This window comes from Corvus kubaryi, unplaced genomic scaffold (assembly GCF_017639235.1).
Source record: "Corvus kubaryi isolate FWS band 111438036 unplaced genomic scaffold, C.kubaryi_AGA036_p1.0 37337, whole genome shotgun sequence".
Classification (NCBI taxonomy): domain Eukaryota; kingdom Metazoa; phylum Chordata; class Aves; order Passeriformes; family Corvidae; genus Corvus; species Corvus kubaryi.
Genome location: NW_024581110.1, coordinates 157,193 through 165,118, shown reverse-complemented (window position 1 = coordinate 165,118; position 7,926 = coordinate 157,193). Strand labels below are relative to the sequence as shown.

The 7,926-nt window shown below is 47.8% G+C and overlaps 1 long non-coding RNA gene across 5 annotated transcripts in view; it reads left to right on the top strand.

Annotated features, from left to right (window-relative positions):
• Positions 1-276: 276 nt before the first annotated feature.
• Positions 277-7,926, top strand: part of LOC121666055 — a 42,075-nt gene continuing 34,425 nt past the window's right edge. For 3 of the 5 annotated variants that reach the window (XR_006016558.1, XR_006016559.1, XR_006016562.1), the window contains exons 1-2: positions 278-822; positions 6,487-6,710. This is a non-coding gene — a long non-coding RNA (uncharacterized LOC121666055). Of the gene's footprint in view, positions 823-6,486; positions 6,711-7,926 lie in introns of all 5 variants that reach the window. The other 2 variants (XR_006016561.1, XR_006016560.1) reach the window with 2 other exon arrangements.

The window sequence follows — 7,926 nt, the reverse complement described above, 5'->3', positions numbered from 1 at the left end:
GGTTTATGAGAACCAAAACCCCCATAAAATATTTGGGGGTTTTTTTCTACTCTAATTTGATGCTAATAAATAAGCAGAAGGGGAGAGTGGCTCAAAGAAACCTTGGGACCAACATTTAAATAACATTTAGGTGACAAAAGAAATGCAAAATATTCTCCATGGTGTATATCTAAACAGGATGGGTGTCTCAAGTCCCCTCACATAATTAAAATGCTGAACAGCAGCACAGGAAGAGTTACTTAAGCCTTTGGTTCTAAAATAGCAATGCTCTGAGCAAAGCCAGGCATTTGGAGGGCTTTGGAACCGAGAGCTGTAACCCACGGGAAGCAGCTGCTGATTTATTCCATCAATCTCACATTTGAAAGCTATCAGTTCTCTGGATGCCTCAGGTAGCTTTGTCATTTTTCATTTAGTTCTAATTTGCATCCCCATGTTCTGCCCCGAATCTTGTGAGGGGGAAAAAAAGGCAGAATAGTGATGAAATGCACGTTTTTCATTTCACTTTATTAATGCTCCTTATTTTTATTGAGTTCAGGATTCTTTGGAGGGTGGGCGCTGCCTGCAGATCTCTGCAGGTTTAATGGCCAGCCCAGGTCATGAGAGCTAACAAGCTTTAACAAAAATAAATACAAATGCAAGTCCAGGGGAAAAATTGGTGTCTTCAGTCAAGGTTTCTGCTTGATGGTTTAAATCCTATTTGAAATTGGTGACTGAAGGGTTTTAAAGTGAACAGACTGGTGGCACTGGCTGACATGGATTTGGAGGACAGGCTCAGGACACATGTATGGAGCTCCATGACTGCTTCCATCATTAAATGAGGAGGTAAGTCAAGTTTTTTGTTTTGGGCTTTTTCCTTTTTTTTTTTTTTTTTTTTTTTTTTTTTTTTTATGGTGTTTGATAAACAATTAATTGGTCTGTCAGACAGTTGAAGGCAGCTGCTTGATCATGTCAAGCTCCTGTTAACACTGAAGAATTACTCATTTTGGAGAAGAAATAGCCTTTTGCCCATGAACTAAAATTTAGTAACACTGCCTAATAGCCACAGGAATATTTTTTTTCTGATGTGATTAGAGAAGAAACATTCCAAACCTCACACATCACAAGGCATCACGTAATGGGGAAGACTCTGAATACTGATGATCCTAAATCGTGTAACACAGTTGCACAAAATGGGTATAAAAACAGGAGGCAAAGATTCTGTTGGAAAGGATTTCTGGGGTAGTAAAAATCTCATCCATTGAGATTGGGAATTGCTGAAACAATTGGTTTAAGACTGTCTGGAAAACTAAGACATGAAGGAGAGTTTGACCCTTTAACCTGGGAGCCAGGGATGCTCAGTGTGTAATGGGATCTCAGCATTAGAGTATTGATTAGGTCTCATTTTGGACCAAGCCTGGAGTTTTGCAGTTCAGGAAAGGGAAATAAAACATGGTAGGGTTGTTACCAGCTCTGCCTCAGCCTCTTGGCCTCATTCTCCCCTGAGAGAATTCAAAACTATTGATTTGTTTCCTCCTTCATTGAAATAACAATTTTGGAAAGAGCTTTGAAAGTCTGGGTGAAATACAGAAATGCAGTGTCTGTCCCCTGATGATGGATAAACCCTTGTCTGTTCCACGGAAGGGACAATTGGTGGTAACCCAGTGAGTGGCTCTGCCCCAGCAGGCCTTTGCTCTTAGAGGATTTTGTCCATCTGAGTAGACACAGGCGCTTGCTTGTCTGCCATTTCCAGGTGCTGTGAAGGGGAGTATTTAGCAGATATTTTGGGGTGCAAAACTGCGGTGTTGGTGCTCTCATACCTGGGCTGCCTGTGTGGTGCGTCTGGGCAAGGGAGGTGGGGCATGGAAGGCAGATTCTGGACTGTCCTTGGAGGGAATCATGGAATCACAGAATGGTTTGGGTTGGAAGGGACCTTAAAGGTCATCTTCCAGCCCCCTGCCATGGCAGGGACACCTCCTACTAGCCCAGGTTGCTCCAAGCCCCATCCAACCTGGCTTTGGACGCTTCCAGGGATGGGGCAGCCACAGCTTCTCTGGGCACCCTGTGCATGGGCCCAGTGAGGAGTCTCTGGAGCAGTGAGCAGGGCTGGACACCTCTCAGTGCTAAGCTGGCTTTCTCAAAGAAGTCTGAAGGCGTTATTTGTTCGGAAATCCCATGAGGGCCAAAGGGAGCATGAAGGATGTGGTAGAATTGTGCCAGCCTCTGCTACCCCAGTGCTGAGGGCCTCGGGGGGAATCTCATCCACGTACCTTGTAACGGATGTGAACAGCCTCAAACACTGGCTGTGGCCTTCCCGAAGCATGCAGGGTCTCTTTATCTTGTCACTTAACCCAAGGTATCAGTAACCCGCACAGCCTCCGAGCAGAGGGGTTCCTCCCTATCCATCCTGCCTGGCAGGTGCTCCATCTCGATTATGCCTCAGCTCTGCTCTACCTGTCATGTTCCTGGGCTGAATGACAGAGCAGGAAGGTGCTGCTGGTGGGAGCATTTCCTGCCTGCCTAATGGGGATATAATTAATGGATGCAGCCAGTCAGCCGAGCAGAGGCACAAGCCCTCTTCTTCAGTCACCCAACCATGCTGTGTTACACACCCTGTTCAGTGGTGGTGTTGCATATTCACTTAAATTCTGAGGCACTGCTACCTTTATTTAATTAATGTATTATAGTGAGCCCTTTCACTGCTTCTGCAGCCTTTTATTGTCAAGTACCTGGTTGAATCAATGTCTCAGATGAAGAGGAATGTGGTGCATAGCCAGGCAGGCTCTGGGTACGTGGTTTGTCACTGGGGATTGCAGGATGTGCCTCTAACCTGGGAGCTGTCCTGGTCCTCGACCCTGCCTGTCACTTGTCTGGCTGCAGTTGTTCCCTCAGTGAGCTGAGTGTGCTGTGAAGGGGCTGCCAGGACAATCACAAAAATGTGACTGTTCAAAGTGCTTCTTTAGCTCTCACCCTGCTTCCCCCGAGGTCTCCTTTAGGGAGCAGCTGTGTCCCAAATGCCTGCTGTGAGGGCAGGCGGTGAGGGTGAGTTTTGCTGCCTGGGTGTTTAACCCAGCCATCATCATCATCAGAGCACATGGAAAGCCTCGCTGTTCATCCAAGAATTGGATTTTTACCTTCTGTGTTTTTTGGGATGTGCTGCCCGCTCTCACTCCTGGCACAGCTGGACCGGACTCCTGAGAGCTCCTGTGTCCCTTAGAGCTCCAGCCAAATGCTCGAGCCCTTTGGGACGTTGTTACAAAGGAGATGGGCGGCACGGTGTCAGTGCTGCTCCCGCACCATTAACTGGTTTAATGAACCTCTCAAACCGTTTTGGGGCGGAGCACAGGCTCGTGCTCGACCTCCCTGCCCCTGTTTGCTGTGTGGTTGCACGGCTCTGCTGGCAATGGGGTTGGAACTCCAGCACTAGGGTCTTTGTTTGGGAAGGCAGATCACTCTAGCTCAGCCCTGTGGTGGAGTTTGGGGACAGAGGGGGTGAGCAGCACTGTCTGCATTAGTGACAAGGTTTCTCGAGTGCTGAGACTCTGCAGCTCTCCGGACCCACACCCGGCTCAGGTGTTCCATCCCCTCACTCCGCGTGTTGCTCACAGAGCCAAACCCCTCTCGCATTTCCAATTTCACACCGACCTGCTCTTGACGTTTATAAACAAACTCTCCTATGTTCATCCATTTAAAAGCAACCAAATCCGTTCTGGAGAAATATTTTTCTCCTCTGTTTCTTGTTGCTGTGGCAATCGCCGGCTGCTGAGCAGAGCGGATGGGAGGAGCCAGCCCAGCATCAGGGCAGAGCATCCTCCTTTCCTGCATGGGCGCTGCTGTGAAGGGCATCCAGTGCCTGCTGCTGCCTGTCTCGCCACTGATTTTACTCCCAATGTGGTTTTGAAATACAAATCTCAACGGTTTCTACAGAGAGAAGTAAATGAGAACAAACTTGATGGCTCAGTCGGGCAGGCTGAGGCACAGGAGAACAATGATCAGCCAAAGGCTGAGGGCTGGCTCTGTAATTCACCTAGAAATTACTTTCTCCTTCCTCAACTTAGCTTTTACTCTGGGCTTAAGGGCAGCTTAACCTTCCTTAAGGCTTTGCTGTAGGTTTTTGGCTATGTCAGAACTTCACCTACACCTCTGAGCGCATTGTCTCTTCAGTGTCACCCTCTTGTCCCTTCTCCATCCAGCTGGACAGGCCAAGGCTCACTCCGGAGCAGGTGACTGGATGATTTCTGGATACTGAGCCCACCAGCTACATTTGGTAGTTGAGTGTGAGAAGCTGGTTGCATAAACCATTGGAAGAGAGCACATTTCCCTTGGCAGTAGGTGGAGATCACGGGGATGTTCTGTTAATCAGATTCGTCCGTGATCGGCTGACAGATGGCAGCTCTCTGGGAATAAATTAATCATTTGTTGGTCCAGGATGTTGAGTGTGGAATGGCAATGTCCATCCAGATTTTAGCTGGAGCTCAGAGAGGACCTGTGGTGTTGGGGTAGCACTGTGGCTCTTGGAAAGGAGGATCTCACTCTCCAAGGTGGAACTCATTAGCTAAAAACAATGAAATCCATCCTGAAGGGATCATGGGCTTTCTCCCTGACACCTCTGGCTCCCCCAGGGCATCAAGCAGCTAAAGGATTGCAAAAGGAGAGGACGAAAAACTGTCTGACATCTGTGGGCTTTGATCTGCTGTAAAGATTTCTCCCCCCAGCTTTCGGGGAGAGGGGAATGTGTTAAAAACCAGAAAGCACGTGCTTGTAGTTCAGGTCTGTAAGGAGTAATTCCCTCAGTCGAATTTTCTCCTGGGGAATGAGCAGCAGCAGTGACACGGCTCTGCTGGTCACTGTCACTGGGGAGCTGAACATCCTCTGCCACGAGCTCTGCCAGGGGCACATGTGGCACAGGTGCCATTTGCAGACAGCATCGCTCTCCCAGCACACCTCCAGCCCCAGGAGGGAGGGGAGAGCTCAGGCAACCTTCCCGTCGTGGGTTTTTGTTTTGTTTTTGGTTTTTTTAGGTTTTTTTTTTTTTTTTTTGTTAAGGCTTTCCTCTAGATATCTTCTCCAAATCCTCCTTTCCAAAGGCAGCTGTCTCAGCAGGGAGGTGGAAGCACAGGCAGGATGGGGATGATCAATGAGGGGAACCCCCTCCCTTCCCCTGAACTTTGAGGCCTCTGTGTGCAATTTAAAGTGGGGAAAGAAAGACATCTGTACTGAGGATTTGTCAGGCTTGTTCCTGGCAGATAAGTTGGTTTTACCGAGTGGCTTGACATGTAATTCCACACAGTGCGTAGATGTTTGTCTTATGTTTACCTAGAGGAAGAGATTTTCTATCAATCCTAAAAAAATTAACCTTGTGTAATGGTGCATTTCCTTGATGAAAAAGAGTGTGAAGATCTGTCAACATGTCAGCCTTGCCTGGAATGAGGGTCCTGCAGAAGACAAGTGGTATTAATGTCTTTGAAGATGTTTCATTTAGGAGTAATGGAGTCCCCAGGCTTTTGGGGGCCCCATTAATTGAGCTGAAGAGATTATAAAGCCTAGAAGGGAAATGCTGTTCAGAGCTGGGCAGGCAGAGACACTCTCAGAGGGAGAGGGTCAGATAGGTTATTTCTACAGTAAAATGGCATCAGAAGGATGTGAAGAACTGTTCCTAAATTACACTCCTCTGCCCGGATCATTTTAGGGAAGTCAGTAAGGCTTGGAGGTTTGCTTCTAGGGGAGAAAAGGGCTTGGGTCTGTGTTTTAGTTTAAAGGTGTTCATAGAAAGAAACACAACCCTCCTCTGCTCTCTGAATCATGAGGCAGGTTTGAGGGACCACAGAAATGAGTAAAAAAAAAAAAAAAAAAAGAAGAAGTCGGGAAACTTCTTGAAGCTTCCATATTTGTAATGCTGCAAGACAGCACACAGTGTCTCCTCTCTGAGGAAAAACTCGTGTTCAGAACCTCAGAACCTGCCTCCTTTCAGAAGCTGAAAATGGATCCTTTACACGTGTATTTTTCCTACCAGGGACACAGTGTTTGGATGGAGATGTGTTTTCTGCCCGAGACACTGAGCAGAGTGTTCCTCTTGACAACTTCACGTTGGTTTTAAAACATTTTTTGAAATAATGCCATTTCTCTTCTGAAGGCTCTCAAGCTCTTACAAAAGTGGAGAAATGACACTTGTGAGGAAACAAGCACGGAGCTGTGGTGCCTGCACTGCTGGCAGGTTCTCACTGTTTGCCCCAACTTGCCAATAACCAAATACAACAACATCTGTTAATTGCCCTTTCTTTGCAAAATCCACTTATTTCATAAGCACCGGAGACTATGAGAGTCTGTGTTGCTCACGTTTAGGTTTGACTTGTAAATCCAGGTTTCTTGCTGGAGACCTGCTGCTGGTGTCTGGGGTCAGTACAAACAGTGGTTAGAGTTTGCTGTTTCACGGGAGGGGCTTTCTGTTGTTGGAGATGTTGTTTTGGCCTTGGACACCTCCTCTTAACGAGCTCCTTTGTCCTTCTCCAGGGAAACTTTCCAGCTCGCCTGAGGTTCTGAATTGGCTCTGAATAAAAGGTGTTGTGTGTCTGAAGTGCCCAGCCCAAGGGCTCTCCAGCAATCCAAACAGCCAGCACACAAAGCCATTAAACCTGAAGTGCCTGGGCATGATTACTTGGAGACAGTTTGCAGCTGAGTCCCGCAGGAACCGGCTTTGTCTGAAAAGCCGCCCCCGGCAGGTGGAAAAAGTCCGGGTAGGTCTTGTTGATTCATCAGGGTGGGTGGGAACAAGCAGAAATGAGATGAGGGAGGTGGGAGGGAGATGTTTTAAAGGGGATTCTGTGCTCTCCCCCCTCTGCTGAGGCACTGTTTCCCTGTGTGGTGGGTCTGAGCCACTGGAATATCCAGCTCGCATGACTAATGGCACTGGTGTCTTACATCCTGAAAGCAGATACAGGGCCTGGAGGAGCCAGGTCTTACCTCTTCAGTTCCATTTGCGGAGTGAAACCCCAGAGGTGCAACGCCTGTGCTGCCTCTGAGCTCCTTCATCTCCTGGCACCTCTTCCACGAGGAACACGGTGCTTTATTTTACCTCTTGGTACCACACCAGCTGGAGCAGTTTCTTCCAGGGTGGGGAGTCTCCTGTGCACACTCTGCTGAGCCAGGAAACTGCTTGGAGTTGAACGTGCACTTCCCCTCCTGTGGCTTGGAAGGCTGTATCTACATTTTTAGGGATTTTTTTTTTTTTCTCCAACTTACTGAGGTACGAAGAGAAGATTATGGCACTTGATGATTTAATCAACATAATCTCTAGATAAAACATGCTTATGTTATACTACTGGGAGATATTAATTTATGCTGGTTTGCTTCTCCTAAGGTAAATTAATTCATTAGTTTTAAGACTGGATTAGGTGCACATGTGCCCTGCGTCTTAAAAAGGCAGTTCAGGAGTTCTTAAAAGCTTCTTGGCTTGGATTTCTCAGGAGTCATCAAATCCCTTCAGTGCAGGTTCCGGTGCCATGAAAAGTGGAACTGTGATGCAGTGCTTAAAGGTGGGACACGGGACCTGCTCCTGCCCTGTGCTCCCTTCTTTCCCCAGGAGTAGCATTTTCCCAGCTCATTAAATCAGAGAGAAGGTTTTGCCCCAGTTCTGGTGAACCAGAATTGCTCCTTTGATCCAACCTGCGACTTGAGCACTTGAGCTTAATCAGTGTGTGTTGGAGGAGACCTGCCTGGAGCAGTGTCCACATTCATCTCCCACTGGAGAGAGCACCGGGACACCCGGGATGTGTTAAGTATCCACGGCCAGGCTGGATGGGGCTTGGAGCAACCTGGTCTAGTGGAAGGTGTCCCTGGAATGAGAGGAGCTTTAGGGTGTCTCCCAACCCAAACCATTCTGGGATTCTGTGCTGATGTGTTGATGTGTTTGGGTGACATTGGAAATTCAGTCAGCACCTCTGAACTGCCTGA